Here is a 19,940-nt window from a genome sequence, read left to right on the forward strand (position 1 = left end):
ACCTGAGGTTCCTCCTGACAGAGAGGAGGCAGGGCCGATGGAAAAAAAAAAGACATAAATAGTTAAAACCAGAGGCTTTTGGAGAGAGTTGAGCTCAGAATACTCAAAAAGGGCTGTGTACCAAGACACAGAGAACCAGGTATACCAACACCAGTTGACCAGCAAAACTGGGGGCTGGGGACTGGCTTTGAAAAGTGGCTTTCTCTCTTTTTCCTTTTTTTTCTTTCATCCAAAGGAGCTCATTAGAAAAAGCCTCTGTCATTTGCAATTATCAGAGCTGACCCAGGCAAGGGTGGAGTTACCAGAGTCAGAAAGAAAAAGGAGGAATTCAAGTGTAGAAGAAAACTCCCTGAAGGGAGTATCTTCCCCAAGAAAAGGTGGGCAGGGTATAGCTCAAGTGGCTGCCCTCCCTCAGAGAATTCAGAACCCAGGGACTAGGGGGAAGAAAAAAGTCCAGAAACAACTTAAGCTTGGTTTCTGACACCCTTGGCCCCTGGCCAGGTCAGGATCAGCTGAGAATTAATGGGGCTGCATCTCTTTACAACAGTGGGGAGCTGCGGGCTGACAAATGCCACCTGCTGGGTGGGATAGGAAAAGCACAGAGTCTAGAGGCCTCACAGGAATGTCTGACAATCGCTAGGTCTCACCTTCAGGGAAACCTGATACTGAATACAGCCTCCTCCTGAGACCTGGACCAGTCTGGTCTGGGAAAATCTGATTGAGGTAATCAAGGCAACCACATGCCTAGACAACAAAAAATTACAACTCATACTAGGAAAAAAGAAGATATGGCTCAGTCAAAGAAACAAACTTACACTTCAACTGAGATACAGGAATTGAAACAACTAATCATTAATCAAAGTAATCAAATCCTAAATCAATTTAAAAATCAAATCAATTTGAGGAATACATGACAAAAGAAATGAAGCCTATAAAGAAGACATTGGACAAGCATAAGGAAGAACAGGAAAGTTTGAAAAAATAATTGGCAGAACCTATGTGAATGAAAGGTACAGTAGAGATGAAAAACACAATGGAGACATACAACAGCAGATTTGAAGAAGCAGAAGAAAAGATTCATGAACTGGAGGCCAGGACATCTGAAATCCTAGACACAAAAGAACAGATAGGGAAAAGAATGGAAAAATATGAGCAGCATCTCAGGGAATTTAGTGACAACATGAAGCACACGAATGTACATTTGAAGAGGACAGCTACCTCAAAGGAAAACTGCAAACTTGGAAATGTAAAACAACAAAAGAAGGAGTAAAGAACAGATGGACAGAATTATGCCATGACCTCCATGGAAGATAGTCCTACCCCTCTGCCTCAGCAGCAGTGAGGGGGGCATGCCCCAAGGCACAGCAGGTATTCCTACAAGTGTGAGAACCTGCCACCCCTCATGTGGCTGCTGGTGAAAAGCTTCTCCAAGAGTGGAATCAACTATGAAATTATAATAATAGATGATGGAAGTCTGGATGGAACAAAGGAAGTTGCTGAGCAATTGGAGAAGATCTATGGGTCAGATAAAATTCTTTTAAGACCATGAGAGAAAAAGTTGGGACTAGGAACTGCATCTATACATGGAATGAAACATACTACAGGAAACTACATAATTATTATGGATGCTGATCTCTTACACCATGAAGTAAAAGGAGGGTAATTTTGACATTTAGTCTGGAACTTGCTACAAAGGAAATGGAGGTGTATATGGCTGGAATTTGAAAAGAAAAATAATCAGGTATATATGTGTGCCATCATTTCTGTAGCTACTGCATATATGTTGATAACAAGTATTTGGATTAAATTACCATGCTGCCTTGGGAATTATGGGACCAGATTATAACTGCCAGTAAAATAAATATTCTCATGTAGTGTCTTACAATAAATAAAAGAACAGATGGATGACAAATTTAAGATAAAAATTATAAGTATAATAAAAGGGAAAATATAACAAATGTAATACAAGAACAAAAAGTCATAAAACAGAAACAAATAGGAATATTAGGTATGAAAAACACTGTAGTTAAAATCAAAACACAATATCTGAGTTAAATAATAAGATAATGTAAAACTAAAAAGACTATTAGTGAGTTGGAAGAACAGTTTGGGGAAATCTCTGAGGAAAAAGCAAGAAATTATAAGGAAACTGTAAATACAGAAGAAAAGTTAATAGATATCATGGACAGAAGTAGAAGTACACAACATCCAGTTAAGGATATCAGAAGGGAAGGAATAAAAATATTTTCCAAAGTAAGGAAAGATGAAGAAACTCATAAAAAATTCTCATAGGTGCCAAAGAGGAGACATAAGGAAAAACTTACACTTGGACATATATTAGTAAAATTTAAGAACATCAAAAGAAAGGAGAAAAATTCTGAAAGTCTATAGAGCCAGGAAGTGGATAATCCACAAAGAAAAAAAGAATTAGACTGGTGTTATATTTTGAAATAACAGCACTGAGTGGAAGAAGCCAATGAAGTAGCATTTTCAAAGTATTGAAGGGAAAAAAACTAATAAAAATTGCCATTTGAATGCATAAAAATGTTATTAAATGTGTTTAAAATAAGTATTTTGGAACACAATTCCTCTAAAATTGGCTACATAATGACCCACATTGAAAATTCTTTTGAAGTTTTGAAATAGAAAGAAAAAATATTATAGGATATAGAATATAAGATGGTCATGTCTTGGAAAAAATAGTGATTTTAAAAATAGATAAGACAAAAGAAAATCCAAAAGTATTTTCTGGATAATAACAACAAGATGGTGGTTGGGTAGAGTGTGAAAGGGGCATGAGAGTATGAGAAAGTTCCTTTTAGAGGTACTATATGAATATTAACTCAAGTCATGATTGAAAAAGCAAGAAAGGAGGAAAAGGAAATATAGAAAAGGTGGAACAAATTGAACTACAAAAGGAAGAAAGTAGAGGTGCCTGAAAATAACAATCACAGCAAATATAAATGAACTAAACTCAACACAACAGAGATCATCAGACTGGACAAAAAATCAATCTACATGCTATTTGCATAGACATATGGGCACTAAAAGACTGAAAGTAAAAGTGTAAAAGAAAGGTATGCCAGATAAATACTAAATACACAAAAGCTTAGGTATCTATATTATTGTCAGATAGCACATGCTTTAAGGCAAAAGGTGTCCATTATTAGGGAAAGATGGTGTCAGTTCATCAAGGAGTTCTCATATACTTATGAGGTAAATTAGCCAGGGTAAATTTACACTTGGGAATAAGTCATGCCTCAAATTATACACTTCTTACAACAGTCCAATTATAAATATTGTGGCAGAAAATGGATGGGCCAGCATCATATTTGTACTTGCTGATTTGCAGCTGCTGGAAGATGGAGAAAGATGCCAGAATGGAGCCACCAACCCAGGCAGGTGACTTGAATTCATGTGGAACAATTATTTAAATTTCCTTTGTGCTTGGTGCCAAGGCTGTGATTTCTTTCAGTATTTAGCCAACAATACCAGCTTCCATGGAATGATCACCAGACAAAACCATGTAGACATAGAGTTCCTCTTCTTTACCAGCATTGCATTTTATGATCTAGTTTAATGTGGTCTCAGAAATGCTACAGAATTCCATACCTGCAGGAAGAATGGCTGAAAGAAAGCCTTCTCATTGCCAGTGGTGATCACCTGATCATTAGGGAGCTTATAGTTCTTCTCCAGAGAGGAGAAAGTAATAGTAGCCATTTCTGGCTGAAAATCCATGGCAATATAGCATAACTTCTTGATGCCTTGTACAATTTCCTTCTCAGCTGTGGTAGGAGGTGAAACTATGATCAATTTCTGCTTTAGGTAGTTTTGCAATTCATGGCCAGCCATGTACAGACATAGGGTGGCATGTGGAAGGGCATAACCCTCATAGATGGGCACTGGGTCAGTGACACCATCATCAGAGTCCATCACAATACATTGGCATTTAAACATCCTATTTAGCAATGTTCATAGAAGGACAACTGAGGATCTCAAACATAGCCTGTGGCATCTCCATTTTGTTTACCATGAGGTTTAGGACAGCCTCAGTATGACAGATTGTAGAAAGTAAATGCCAGGTTTTCCCCATGCTATCCTAGTCAGTAAAATGTCATAAATGGGGTAATTTAAGATAAATATGCATTTCTAACTCTTAACCTCATTACCCATAATGCTGCTCTTTAGTCCTATGCTTTCCATGGTGTCTTTGGTATCCAATAAAAGAGGGAAACATAGTTCCCAAGTCTGTATTTGGCTGAGCATGAGCTGACATACTCATGCAGATCCAGACAGTAAGAGGTTTAGCTTTTATTTCCACAGTTGAGAGGGTTATTGTGCTCAACATGAAGAAGGAGCTAAGATATGGGGATAGCAGTGGTGATGGGGCATCATACCCAGGCAAGTCATCTTTTCTAGTGTCAGAGCTGTTGTTAATGATGAGACCAGATAGTTCATCTATTTTGATTTATCTGAGGTGGTTAGTGCATTGAGTAAGGAGAATCTGCATTAAGTAAAGAGAGTATACAAGAGCAGAAGAATCTCAAATTAAATATTAACCTTTGCAATTCTGAAATACTTCAAACAAATAGTGGGTTGATGCTTTGTAAAAATTGTTGCTGGATATAATTAGTGTCATATATTTTAGCACTAACAGACTTACATGCATTTGTTGTGTCTCCCCACAGTTACATTATAATGTCTTGGACAAAAGATAAATGCTTAAAATGTGTGTATTAACTTACTAATAGAATAATCTGTCATAGTGAATAATCATTTTATACATCAGTAGGCTATTTAAATTTATCATTAAACTGTGTTTCCTACAAAAATATATTGATCAAAATAAGACTAATAGCACAGATCCATCCATGCTTTAGTGTGTGATGACTTTTAAATAATTAATGACAAACTAATGGGCTTTGACAAGTATCCTGGTATTAAGAGATTAACATATTAGAATATGTGGATTTTAGAAATCTGCCAAATAGCAGTGCTGTTGAAACCAATTATATTTTTTGTTGTTTTATTTCTTTTTTCTGCTTTGAATAACAAAATCCACAGTTAACACAATTAAAGAGGAAACTTTAACTGTAATCTATAAATAAGATGTAGCTGATAAAAACTTGATTATACAGAAAGCAAATTGCATAGATTCCTTTATCTATGAGGCTATAATCCAATGATTAAATACGTTGTGGTCCATCTACCCAGTGTCAAAAGAAAGCAGATCACCAGATCTAAAGGAAATTAATAAATTACATGCCCCTTTTTTTACTCCCTTTCTTTTTGCTTAAATTTCATGGGCATTTGTGTTTGCAAAAGAATGCCTACTGCATTTTTAGGAGCAAAAGCTTATATTTTCTTAGCCTAGTGAAACATAAGCACAATAAAGAGGTGAAAAGGGAAGTGGGTTAAAGAGAAATCATAAAGTATGCTCAGATGTTTTATAACGTAATCCTTACATTTACATCTATGTCACTGTCCAAGCCACAATTATCTCTTCATCGTTTGGCATAGTCTCCCTAACTGCTTTCTCCATGTCTATTCCTTCCCACTTTCAAATAGCAGCCACAGTGATATTTTAAAAAGGTAAATCATATTTCTCACCCATTTAAATTCCTCTAGTGGCTTCCTCTTGTTCAGAAAATAATAGCCCAGTGCTATACCATTACTCACAAGACATTACAGAGTCCTGTCCTTGCCCAGCTCTTCTACTTTATCACCTGCCATGGCCCCTCCACCCACCATACTTCAGCCACCAGGGCTCCTTGTCTGGCACAAGACAAACCAAGTTTTGTTTTGTTTTGTTTTGTTTTGTTTTTGCCTTAAGCTTTTACCGTTGCTGTTCCCTCTGCCAAGACAGCTCTATTGTTAGCTTTTTTCATGTCTAGCTTCTTCTAAGCTCTCTATTCTCAATTTAAATGCCACATCCACAAGAATTTCATATGAGATAAAACATCACCTATCCCAGCCCTCTCTATTCCTTCAGCTAACTTAATGTTCCTCATAGCATAATCACTTTCCAAAATTAACCTGCCCATGTATTCATTTTGCTTGCAGCTAGACTACAAGTGCTGGGCCTAGAGAAAAGCCAGGCGCATAGTAGGTGCTCAACAATATTGATTGAAGGAATGAATTGTAAATAATTCTGAAAGACATTGGAAAGCCTGGAATGTGTTCAAGTTTAGATCACTGAATGAGATTGCCTAGAGCAACATTTTATTATTTTTCTGTACTAGTGTTCCTAAAGTATTTGGAGATCATGAATATCTTCTGGCTTGTTTGCCAAATAGCAGTGCTGTTGAAACCAATTATATTTTTTGTTGTTTTATTTCTTATGCCTGTATCCTATCTGCAAAGAGCAGTGTTGAAATAGGATACATAGGTGATCAATTAGATACTAAATCAAATGCATCTTCAAGGACTACACTTGGGGAACCCACAGGGTACCTTGTGGAAGAATGACTAAGAATCACGTAAACTTACTTTTCAATCTACCTAATGTCATTTGTTGCTTTAAATATTTAAATATTGGTTTAATATTACAGTTGTTCATTCCTGAGGGCTGAAGGAAACAAAAATTTAATTGATGCAATGCTATCATGGTCTGGTCACCATACTAGATAGTATTTGACATACAGAGATTAAAAAAAAAACCAAATCCAATCATCTAAAATTTCAGAGCCTGTGGTGATATATGACACTTAATGATTATAAGTTAAGAAACATGGTGAAAAATACTAAAATAGAGGCAAAAATATTAATTACAATTTGGGGCATTTTGGAAGGCTTCATGAGGAAGATAAAAACTTATGAAATTCTTAAATAATGATAAGCCCTTGAAAGAAGTGATTTGGAAACAATGGATCTGTTTTTGTTTTTTTGTTTCTTTGTTTTTTTGTTTTTAATGACTAAGGACAGAACTTGGATGAATGTTTCATCTAAAAGGTTAGGAGACTTAGGAGGACTTCTTGGGAAGATGGTGGAGTAGGGAGCTTTGGGACTAGTCCTTCCACCAAAACAACCATTATACAGGCAGGAACTGTCTGAAACAAAATTTTGAAATTCCAAATGCCAGAAGAACACTGTACAGCATCCAAGGAAGAGAAGGAGGGAAAGGCTGATAAATTACGGCAGAGAAGTAACTTGCTCTCTTTGCATGGTGGCTCCCAGCACCTATCCACACTCTAGCAGCAGACCACCAAGGGGTCAAGTCCCTGGCCAGCTACTGGTGACAAAAAAGGACATAAAAATCATCTTCTCCAAGAACAGGATGTGCATGGCCAATCAATGAACATGGATTTTTATTAGCAAATTCAGATCACTGGGTCCCAGCTCTGAGGGCAGCTATTGTTTCAATTCACCCTGGACAGGGATGAAGGTGGTAGCGATTTAAAGACATAAAGCTTCATCAGGGCTGCAGAGGAAAGTTAGCTGAAGAGCTGCATTTGCTAGGCAGGCCAGGAAAGCTCAGCTTTGGGGAGCCATCAGAGAAGTTTTGGGTGCCCTTCCTGACTCTCTCCACAGGGCACTTTGGAGCAAGTCTGCACCCCCTTTGTGGGTTTCTGGACTTGCTTTGGCTGGGAAAGAATGAATTGGAAAAGTCCTCCTTTGGATGATCCTCCTCCCATAATTTGCCCTTCAGGCAAAAGTAGAGTAAGACAATAAAAGGAGTGTAAAGAACTGTACAGTTGGACAGCCTGGGACAAAGGCCGGCTAGCTTCGGATATTTGGGAGAGGGAGGTTTGTATCCTGGGAAGCAGACAGAACAGCCAAACTCCCATAAACAGGAGAAAAACAAAATAACTAAAAATCAAAAGTCCAGGACAAGACAGAGGCCCAGTAAGACAGGGAAAACCATGCAGAGTGCATTCACCTTGGAAAGACCTTCCCGATAAGAGGCTGAAGCACAAGAAAATCTCTATTCTATCACCAGTTGGTTACAAAACAGGAAACAGCCATTCCAGGGAGTAGTTCCTAGAGTTAACATTTTGAAATATTAAAATGTACAGTGTGCAACAAGAGTAAAAGACAAACAAAGAAACAGAAAATTAAGGCCCATCAAAAGGAAAATGATAAAAATATAGAAAACACCAACAAAGTAGTTGATAATGTGGACATACTGAACAAAGCTATTAAAAAGATGATCTTAAAAATGCTTAAGAAGATGAAGGATAGTGTAGAGAAAGAACTACAAGATATCAGGAAAACAATGATTGCACAATATGAGAGTCTAAGTAAAGAGATAAAAATTTTTAGAAGGAACCAAACATGACTACTGGAATTGAACACCACAAGTGAAATGAAAAATGCTCAGAAGGGTTTCAACAGCAGATTGGAGTTGGCAGAAGAAAAATCAGTGAATCTGAAGAAAAGACACTTGAATCAGGCTGGGCAGCAAAAAGAGAAAAGAAACAAACATTACAAGTGAAAATAGCCTAAGACAGTTTTGGGACACAATCAGAGGCACCCTTATATGCATTATGGGAGTTCCAGAAGGAGAAGGAAGAGAGAAGGGATGAAGGAATAGTCAAAGAAATGACAGAGAACTTCCCAGACTTATCAAAAGAAGTGAATAAGCATATCCAAGAAGTTCAGAGAACACCTAACAAGATAAACATGAAGAAAAATAACACACTCCATCATATATTGATTAAATTATCAAATGCAAAAGATAAGGAGAGATTTCTGAAAGCTGCAAGGGAAAAAACAATGTGTTACATACAAGGTAATTCCAATAAGATTGAGTGCCAATTTCTCATCAGAAACCATGGTGGTAAGAAGGCAGTGGGTTGAAATACTTAAAGAACTGAAGGAAAACAATTGCCAGCTAAGAATTTTATATCCAGTGAGACTGTCTTTCCAAAATGAGGGAGAGAGAAGACATTTCCAGATAAACAAAAACTCATGGAGTTCATCTCCACTAGACCTGTCCTACAAGTGATGCTAAAGGGATTTCTTCAGACTTAAAGGAAAGGACACTGGACAGTGGTTCAAAGTAGTTGTTCCTGTTTCCTAAAGCTGCCACTATGCAAAATACCAGAAATAGATTGGCTTTTATAAATGGATTTATTAGGTTACAAATTCACAGTTTGAATGCCATAAAAGTGTCCAAACTAAGGCATCAACAAGAGGATACTTTCACTGAAGAAAGGCCAATGGCATCCAGAACACTTCTGTCAGCTGGTAAGGTATGTGGCTGGTGTCTGCTGGTCCTTTGCTCCTAGGTTCTGGTTGCAAAATGGCTTTCTCTGAAGTGTCTCTGGGCTTCTGTCTCTCTTAGCTTCTCTCTCTCAGCTCCTGTGCATCCTTGCTTGTTCTCCCAGGGTGCTTCTCTCTAAGCATCTGGGGGTCCTCTCTTAGCTTTTCTGGGGCAAACTCTGGGCTTCTTCTCTTAGTTTAGTATCTCCAAACATTTTGTCTGCATCTCCAAGTGTCTGGGTATGTGGGTCCTCCTTGCTTCTTCTTGGGACAAACTGTGGATTATATATCTTAACTTCTCTCCAAAATGCCTCTCTCAGCATCTCTTAAGGACTCCAGTAAACTAGTCAAGACCCACCTTGAAAATGGGGAGGGGGTCAACCTCCATAAAAATAATCTAACCAAAAGGTTAAGAGACTCAGGAGGACTTCTGGGGAAGATGGTGGAGTAGGGAGCTCTGGGACAAGTCCTTTCATGAAAACATCTATTAAACAGGCAGGAGCTATCTGAAACAACATTTTGAAATTCAGTTGGGTGGGTCACATCTCCATGGAAACAACCTCATCAAAAGATCCCACCTACAGTGGGTTTGACCCCATATGATTGCATTAAAGAACATGGCTTTTTATGGGTTACATAATAGATTCAAACCAGCACAGTAGCATAAATAAATAAAGACTCATGGTAAAGGTAACCATTTTGGTAATTATAAATGCCAATATTATTGTGCTGAATTGTCTGTTATGTAACTCCTCTCCCTACTTCCTACAGGTGCTAAAATTCAAATGCATTAAAAAGTCATGATTAATATAGGTTTTTGGATATACAATGTACAAAGATATAAGTGGCAACAAGTACAAAAAAATGCTGGGGGGGTCAGGGTATAAAAAATGTGTATTTGCATTCTATTGGAGCTAAGTTAGTCTCAAACCAAATATAATTGTTATACATTTATGAGTTTAAATTTTAACCCTATGGTAACTGCCATGAAAAGAGATGAAAAAGTATATCCAGATAGAAATGAGAAGCCCCTCAATATAACACAACACAAGAAAGCAAATAAACATAAAAGTAGGCTTCAATGGAAATGAGGGGCAAAAACTGTATAAGACTCAGAAAGGCTAAATAGCAAAATGTCAGAAGACCATCCTGTAGTAGTGACTTTAAATGTAAATAGATTAAACTATCCAGCCAAAAGGCAGAGATTGGCAGAATGGATAAAAGTGCATGACCCAACTTTATGCTTTATGCAAAAAAATCAGTTTCAAGTCAAAGGCAAATGTAGATTCAGGGTGAAAAAATGGAAAAAAAATATATACCATGCAAGTAGTAACCAAGAGAGTGTTGAGGTGGCTATACCAATATCGGATAAAATAGACTTTAAGTAAAAAACAGTTATAAGGGGAAAGGATAATGTTATAGTCTGATAAATGGGACAATTCAACAGGAAGATGTAAAAATTATAAATATACATGCACCTAACAGCAGAGTCCAAAAATATATGAAGCAAATATTGACAGAATTGAAGGGACAAATTGACAGTTCTACATTAATAGTAGGAGACTTTAGCACTCCACTCTCAATAATGTATAGTCAGAAGTTCAATAAGAAAGTACAGGACTTGAACAATAAAGATGTATATAGAACACTACAGCCCCCCAAAAACCAGAATGCACATTCTTCTTGAGTGCCCATGGATCATTCTCCAGTATAGACCACACATTTTGTCACAAAACAAGTCAATCAACTAAAAAAAATACTGAAATCATCAATGTATATTCTCAGACCACAGTGGAATTAAACTAGAAATCAATAGCCAAGGGATAAAGGGAAAATTCAGAAATAGGTGGTGTGTGGATTTGAAGCTTTTATGTAACCCAGAAAAGGCCATATTCTTTTAATCTATTCCTGTGGGTGCAGATCTATTGTGGGTGGGACCTTCTGATTAGGTTGTTTAAGTTGAAATGAGACCCACCCAATTCAAGGTGCATCTTAATCCTTTACTGGAGTCTTTAGTGAGAGGATAAAAGACAGAAAAAGCCCAGAGAACCCAGAGAAAAATAACCAGAGAGAGCAAGAGAGGACCTACAGACACTCAAAGAGGAGGCCACTGGAACCAGAAGCTGAAAGCAATGAGACCCAGGGGTGAAGGACCAGCAGACTCTAGCCATGTGCCTTCCCATGTGACAGACGTGTCCCATATTTAGGCAGCCTTTCTTCAGAGTCCAGGTATCATCCTGTTGATGCCTTAATTTGGACATGTTCATGATCTTAGAACTGTAAATTTGTAAACTAATAAATCACTATTATAAAAGCCAACCCATTTCTGGTACTTTGCATTCCAGCAGCTTTAGCAAATTGAAGCAGGTAATCTTAATGTAATCATAAACAACCAATGGTTAAGAGGAAATCACAAGTGAAATTAGGAAATATCTTGAGGGAAATGAAAATGAAATTACAAAACACCAAAACTTAGAAGACACAGCAAGGGCAGCTCTGACTGCGAAATTTATTGCTTGCATTAAGAAAATACGAAAGACTTCAAATCAGAGACCTAACCTCAAAACTGGAAGAAATAGAGTAAGCAGAAGGAAGGAAATAACAAAGATTAGCACACAGAGAAGTGAAACAGAAAACAACAAAAAAAAGAGATATTCAACAAAATCAAAAGTTGGTTCTTTGAAAAGATCAACAAAATTGAAAAATATTTAACTAGACTGACAAAGAATAAAACAGAGGATACAAATCATGAAAATCACAAATGAAAGGGGGGACATTACTATTGCTTGCAGATGATACGATCCTATATACAGAAAATCCTGAAATGTCCACAACAAAGCTCCTAGAGCTAATAAATGAATTCAGCAAAGTGGCAAAGTACATCAACACCCCAAGATCAGTAGTGCTTCTGTGCACAAGCAATGAACAATCAGTACAAGAAATCAAAAACAAAATTCCATTCACAACAGCAACTAAGAGAATCAAATAACTAGAAATAAATCTAACCAAGGGTGTAAGGGACTTGTACACAGAAAATACAAAACATTGCTAAAAGAAATTAAACAAGACCTGAATAAATGGAAGGATTTCATGTTTGGGGATTGGAAGCCTGACTATTCTTAAGATGTCAGTACTACCAAAAGCAATTTATAGATTCAATTCAATCCCAATTAAAATTCTAACTACTTTCATTGCAGAAATGGAAAAGCCAATCAAGTTTGTTTGGAAGGGTAAATGGCCCCAAATAGCTAATGCCAGTATGTGAACTTAAAGCTTACGACAAAGCCACAGTATTCAAAACAGCATGGTACTGGCATGAGAAGATACATATAGACTAATGGAATAGAATTAAGAGCTCAGAAATCAACCCTCACATACATGGCCAACTGATCTTTTTTTCCCAGAGGTTTCCAACACACTTTATTTTGCTGACCACTGGTTTGTAGCTTTTGAAGACCAACATCTGCATAAATTCTTACAAAATGTCTGGTCAATTTCAGTTCTGTAGCAACCCCAATGTCCTGCACACTGTGCATGTGACTTCATCTCTAGCAACACCCATGTAAAGGCTGATACCCATTCATTCCAGGAGGCCACAGTTTCCAGGGAGCATTGTCTTCCTAGTGGTGATTTCCTTTAGCAAGACATTGATTGGTGTAAGCGGCTCTGGTGCCTGGAAACAGGAAGTGTTTGGAACCTTACAGAGGCACGGTGCTTTTTCTCTCATGAAGGGGATCTCTCATAATGGGGTTCCCCTGTAATTGTCATGTAGGTCAAAATATAAGGAAGGCTTATAAACACCTTTTAGATCACCTTTTTGTTCTAGAACTACAAAATTTAATTTGAGAAAAAATATGTCTCTTGAAAGACTTTCAAGTTTTATAAAACTAAAATCTAATTTTCCCCCCAATAAGCTATGCTTTAAGCAAAACCCTCCCAGTGCTTCTAAAATAATACTAAAAGGGGCATCTGATTATAGAAGATCAATACAAAATTTAATAATTATGTGAATAACAAGTTTAAGCTGCAAAGTTGGCAATGCAGATTTCCACCCAGATCATAGGAAGTGTGCACAAAAAAAGCATTGGCATGAAAGACAAAATGATACTGAGAATTCAGCTAAATAGCTGCTGAATTTAAGAAAACAAAAGGCCTGAAATCACTATACAAAATACAAAATGTATTAAACACTACCATCCACAGACTTTATTATTGATTATATTTAAAAATTATTTGCATAGTTAATTATAATTGTAAATAAGCATTAGATATGAGCCCCTTTCAGAAGGGCAATTCCTTGTTGCACTGCAGAACATGTATTATATTGCAAAAAGAATGCTTTTTTGCTATCAGTAAGGAAAACAGTTATTGATATTAATGCAAATACCTGGACAGCTATAAAAACAGAAAGAAACAAAATTTCTTTTTTGTCTTCAAAGTGTTTTCCGTGCAGAGTGAAGCACTTGCCCCATGTAACTGAAGGCACTAGTGGATATTGTCCTGGGTTGGAGATGCTCCTGAATAGTAAGAATAGACAGACTGAAGACTCACAGAAATTGTGCAGCTCTCCTACTACCAGATACCACTGTGTCACTGACTGGTTTTGTCCTTCCAGGATACTGTTCAAGATAGTGAAAAACAGATAAGACTTATAATGATAAACAGACATAAATGAAAAAAACACTGACTGTGGTTGACACTACTCTTGGTAATGTCTGTGCCATGTAAAAGCACCTTTGAAAGGGCCTGTCAGCAAGAGATGTGTGTAAAGAATCAACACTATTGGATAACAATATATTCTCAACTCTGAAGTGTCTCAAGATAACATGCATTTTCAGTTAATGTAACAGGAAAAGAAGAAAATGGGCTCTACTTTATTATTTATATACACTCACACATTGACCTAAAGTCACCAGGTATGTGGACACAATGAAGATAGTTGTGGTTTATACTCTTTAACTGAAGTAATGGTAAAGGAATCAATCCACATAAAAACAAAACCAAGAGAGCTAGTGTGGCCTGGACTAAAAGGTGGTGTCAGATGTGGGGTTCATGTTCTGAGTGGTCACCTGTGGGGCCACTTCTATGATTGGGGCTTGTCTATGATTCTGACTGTGCAGCTGCCATTTTCCACAGTCCTAAAAATCCATGCTTGGCAGCCTTCCCTATACTTGGGAGGCACAGAACTATATGGCCTGTTTGCATGGTAAGTAGATCAGAAGGCCTCCTGAAGTCTCCAGGCAGGTCCATGTATGAGGCTGAACATGTTCCCACAGGCCTTGCTCATGTGGCCATCTTGGACAGGAGAGAGAGGTTGTGGATGATGAAGGACACCTCATTCCTCTGTTGCTTAACCAGGTTGTGTGTGTGGCCAGGATCCCTGAAGCCCATGATGTCAGTAGCCTTATGAGCCGTATTCATCATTGCTTCTTGGTATGCCAACTCTACATCTTCCTGGGTGACCACTAGTTTAATTTTATTCCATTTTTCAGGAATGTCCAGCCACTATTGCATAGCCACAGCCACCTGCGTACCCAGGGGTTTGGTCAGAACAAGCATGTCTCCCAGCACCATGTTATTTGGCATGATGGACTCATTGGGCTAGCAGACAGTCATAGCAACTCCCCCTAAAACAATCCAGAGTTTGAATACCATTTAACCACATGTTACTGATGTCCCTGCTTCCTCTGCTGTGTCTGAAACCTCTTTCAGTCATCTTAATGCTGATCTCAAAGAGCATGAGTATGTTGTCACATTCTGTGACCCCCATTGCATAGGCTCAGGCTATCCTGCCCATCACATAAGGGTTGACTACAATAGGGTAAATGTAGTCCATGATCTGCACTAATGAGAGGCCACTGTGCCTCAGTGGGATGATGCATACGTCCATCTCAATGCTAAGAGCCTTGGTATAACTGCTCCCAGGAACTACATGTCTTCTTGGAAATGGTACTCTTACAAGGATTCCAGAAATTTCTGTAAGCTAAGACATCTTGGGGCACTTTGCAGCCTGTGCCCTTCAGCTCAGTGAACCTGGTCAACTGGGAGCCCTTGTCCAACTCTTGACCTTCTGGTTTAAAGGATTTCTGTAGTGACATGGTTCTTGGGTGCACATACCTCATGGATCGAGCCTTCCCCTCCCTCTCCTCATCTACTGTTTTCTTTATAGATCCAGTGGCTGGCCCACCTCCCTTCTCCTCTTCTGGGAGCAGCAGGAACAAAAGCACCACTGTTGCATGACTGGGTGAGCAGGTGGGGGTGAAACAGACCCCAGGAGCCCCAGCCTGTACCTTGGCTGCCTTGGCACCCTGCAGGTCTGGCTGTCTGCTCTGCATGCTGGTATGCCCTGATTTTTAATAAGGCAGTAAAGACTACTCATTTGTGAAAAATAGTCTTTTCAACAAATGGTGCTGGGAAATCTGGATCTACATTTGCAAAAGAAAAGAGGACCTTAACTCATACCTTATTTAAAAATTAACTCAAAATGGTTGGAAGGCCTAAATATCAGAGCTAAAGCTGTCAAACTCCTAGAAGAAAGTCTAGGGAATCATTTTCAGGTCATAGTATTAGGAAATGGACTCTTGGACTTTACACCCAAGCACAAGCAAGAAAAGAAAAAGTAGATATCATCAAAATTAAAAACTTTTGTTACTCAGACTTCATCATGAATGTAAAAAGACAGCCTACACAATGGGAGAAAATATTTGGAAACCACATATCCAATAAAGGATTAATATCCAGTATATATAATGAAATCCTTCAACTTAACAACAAAAATTCAAACAACCCAATTAAAAAATGTGCAGAAGACTTGAACAGAAATCTCTCCAAAGAAGATAGACAAATTGCCAGAAAACACATGAAAAGATGCTCAATATCATTAGCTGTCAGGCAAATGCAAATCAAAACCACAATGAGATACCATTTCACACCCATTAGAATGACTGCTATTAATGAAGTGGAAAATAACAAGTGTGGAGAGGATTTAGAGTAGTAGGAACACTCATTCATTTCTGTGGCATTGTGAAATGGTGCAGCCACTGTGGAAGACAGTTTTGTGGTTCCTCAGAAAGCTAAGTATAGTACTGCCACATGACTTGGCAATCTCACTATTAGAGATATACCCAAAAGAATTGAAAGCAACTGCTCAATCAGATACTTGGACACTAATGTTCATAGCAGCATTATTCGCAATTACTAAAAGATGGAAGGAACCCAAGTGTTCATCAACCGATAAATGATGAATGGATAAATACATTGTGGTATATACATACAATGGAATATTGCTCAGCCCTTAAAAGGAATGAAGTCCTGTTACATGCAAGAACATGGATGAACCTTGAAGACATCATGTGGAATGAAATAAGCGAGACACAAACAGACAAATATTATATGATCTCACTGGTTTGAAACAATTAGAATAAGTAAACCCATAGAGTCAGAATCTAGAATATAGATTACCAGGGGACAGGGTGAGGATAGGGAAGAATTGCAGTTAAAGGTTAAAATGTACAGTGTTCTCATTTGGAATGATGGAAATGGAAATGTTTGGTAATGGACTGTGGTGATGGTATTACAACATTGTGAATGCAATTAACAGCACTGAAATTATATCTGTATATGATTAAAAATGGGAAATTTTAGATTTTTTATATGGTTACAGAATAAAAATTAAAATCCACAGAACAACAGTGTACAAACAGGGAATCCTAAGATAAACCATGGACTTTAATTAAAATTACAATTATAAAAATATGCTATCATCATTAGTAACAAATGTTCCACACCAATGCAAGCTGTTGTTGGTGACGTGGTATATGGGAATCCTGTATTTTGTGCATGATTGTTCTCTAAACCCACACCTTCTCTAATAAAAGGGAAAGAAAAGAAGGTTGAGGATAAGATGTCAGCAAAGGCTGTTAAGAATAGTTCTTTCTCTTACCATATATACAATCTAACATTTTGTCTTTTAGTCACATTTAGATGTATATTTTAGTGCTGTTAATTACATTATGAATTATTATATTTCATATCACTGAGATCACACAGTATTTTTCCTTTTGTGTGGTTTACTTCATTCACCATGTCTCCAAGGTTTTTCCATGTTGTCACCTCATTCATTTTTATGGCTGAATAATATTCCATTGTATGTATATACCACATTTTGTTTATCCATTCATTATTCTTCACTTCTTCCTTCCTCAACCCCAGGTAACCACAGTGTACTTTCTCTCTGTATGCATTTTCCTGTTTCAGATAAATGGAATCATATAATATCTGTCCTTTTGTGTCTGGCTTATTTCACTCAACATGATGTCTTCAATATTCATCCATGTTGTAGCATATATTGGAATTTCATTTCATTTTATTAATGAATAATATTTCATTGTACACACACACACACACACACACACACACACACACCATATTTTGTTTAGCCATTCATCAGTTGACAGATGTTTGAGTTGTTTCCACTTTGGGCTGTAATGAATAATGCTACTATGAAGATTCCTGTTTTGTTTTTGTTTTAACACCTGTTTCAAGTCTCTTGGATATATACCTAAGTGGAATTGCTGGGTGATATGGCAAATCTATGTTTAACTTTTTGAGGAACTGCCAGACTGTTTTCCAAGTGACTGTGGTGTCTTTTAATATTCCTACCAGCAGCGTACAGGGGCTTCAATCTATCAACATCCTTGCCAACACATGTCATGCTTCGTTTGTTTTTTTCTAAATTATAGCCATCTTGACGGGTGTGAATTGCATTCTCATCATGGTTTTGATTTGCATTTCCCTAATGACTAATGATACTGAGCATCTTTTTGTGTAATTATTGGCCATTTTAATATCTTCCTGGGAGAAATTTCTCTTCAAGTCCCTTGAAAATTTTTAAATTGGGTTGTTTTTCTTTTTGTTGGTGAACAGTAATAGTTCTTCATATATTCTGGATACTAGCCCCTTATCAGATATATTATTTGCAAATATTTTCTACTATTCTGAAGGCTGTTTTTTAATTCTCTTGATAGTGATCAAGACATCTGTAACCTCCCTTTAGCTTGTCTAAATTATAGGCAGGCTTCTCCCAGATGCCAGGTCTGTGATCTCCCTTTCATCTCAAGTCTTATACTATCTAGGCACTTGAGAGGCTCCTAACTAGGTAATTCCTTATCTCTGCCCTCCTCCCTCCCATCCTTTACAGAGAATCCAGGTGGCCTAATTACTGCAAAGGAAAATATTCTAAACCAAGAGGTCCTATGTGCAACTTCAATAACCGCTCACCCATACCAGTGATCAACTCTTTTACACTTCCAGTACTTTTCCACTAAACCACTGCAGCCCTTAAAAGCTTGCTGTTCTTTGTTCTGATGGGGTTGACTTCTACCCCTTTCTTGGCTACCATTGTAGATGTGAATAAATCTTCCTTGTTTCACATTGTCTAGTGCAATTCTTTTTAACAATAGTGTCCTTTGATGCAAAAAAGTTTTTAATTTTGATGATGTTCAATTAATCTATTTTTTATTTTGTTGCTTGGGTTTTTGGTGTTATATCTAAGAATCCATTGATAAATCCAAGGTCATAAAGATTTTTTTCTAATTTCCAGATGACTTACATTTAAGTCATTGATCCATTTTGAATTAATTTGTATATGGTGTTAGGTAAGGGTGCAATTAATTTTTTCCATGTGATTTTTCAGTTGTCCCAGCACCATTTATTAAAAAGATATGTTTTGCTCATAATGATATTGGCTGAAAATCAATTCACTATAGATGTGTGGTTTACTTCTGGAGACTCAATTCTAGTCTGTTGATATATATGTCTATACTTAAGCCAGTACCACACTGTTGTGATTACTGTAGCTTTGTAGCAAGTTTTAAAATCAGGAAGCATGGGTCCTCCAACTTTGTCCTTCTTTTCCAAGATTGCTTTGGCTATTCAGTGTCCCTTTCAATTCTATATGAATTTTAAGATCAGCTTCTCCATTTCTGCACAGAAGGATTTGGAATTTTAACAGATCTTGCATTGAATCTGTCAATTAACTTGTGGAGTATTGCCATCATAGCAACATTAAGTCTTCCAATCAATGAACATGATGTCTTTCCATTTATTTAGGTCTTCTTTAATTTATTCCTTACCCAAAGAGTCTCATTCCCCAGCATTTTTATTCTAGGTTTTCCATTTTTATATTATTTGCTCAAACTGTTATCCCTTGCCCCAGGCAACAGCTACTAATGCACTTGACTTTATATGTTTTTGACAAAAGCGCCTCCCTTCTTCCGGGAGTCATATTAGCCTTAGAGAGTCCCCAGTTAGAAAAAATAAATGCAAGACCTTGTGTGTTCTTTCAGGGAGCCAATAGTGTAGGTCAAAACAAACAACCTTAATTCATTAAGAATAAGGTCTGTTCTGCTCCCTTCAGTAATAGGAAGCTATATTGGGAATGCAGGGGGTTGTTTTCAAGGCTGCCATCAAGCTGGGGAGCAGGGTATGAGGACAGGTTGAGTAAGAAGGTCCCAAATCTCTCTTACCAAGATTCAGGTGTTTGTGTTTTTTTTCTTGGTTAAGCATTCATCTGGTTGCTATAAGCCCTTGGTTGATCGGTTTCCAGAGTTCTGATAAGGTTTATTTTTACAGTCCTTGCCAGTTTATTCACTACTTTTTTGGAGTTTCCTATTCCAACATTTTCACTGTCACTCATAGACTAAGTTTTTGTTAAGGTAATAAGCAACTCCAAAATA

At 37.4% G+C, this 19,940-nt stretch overlaps 1 pseudogene; it reads right to left on the bottom strand.

Moving 5' to 3' along the window:
* Positions 1-14,228: 14,228 nt before the first annotated feature.
* LOC119513788 lies at positions 14,229-15,302 on the bottom strand (annotated as a pseudogene).
* Positions 15,303-19,940: the final 4,638 nt, after the last annotated feature.

The sequence above is a fragment of the Choloepus didactylus genome, chromosome 1, assembly GCF_015220235.1.
Source record: "Choloepus didactylus isolate mChoDid1 chromosome 1, mChoDid1.pri, whole genome shotgun sequence".
NCBI lineage: Eukaryota > Metazoa > Chordata > Mammalia > Pilosa > Megalonychidae > Choloepus > Choloepus didactylus.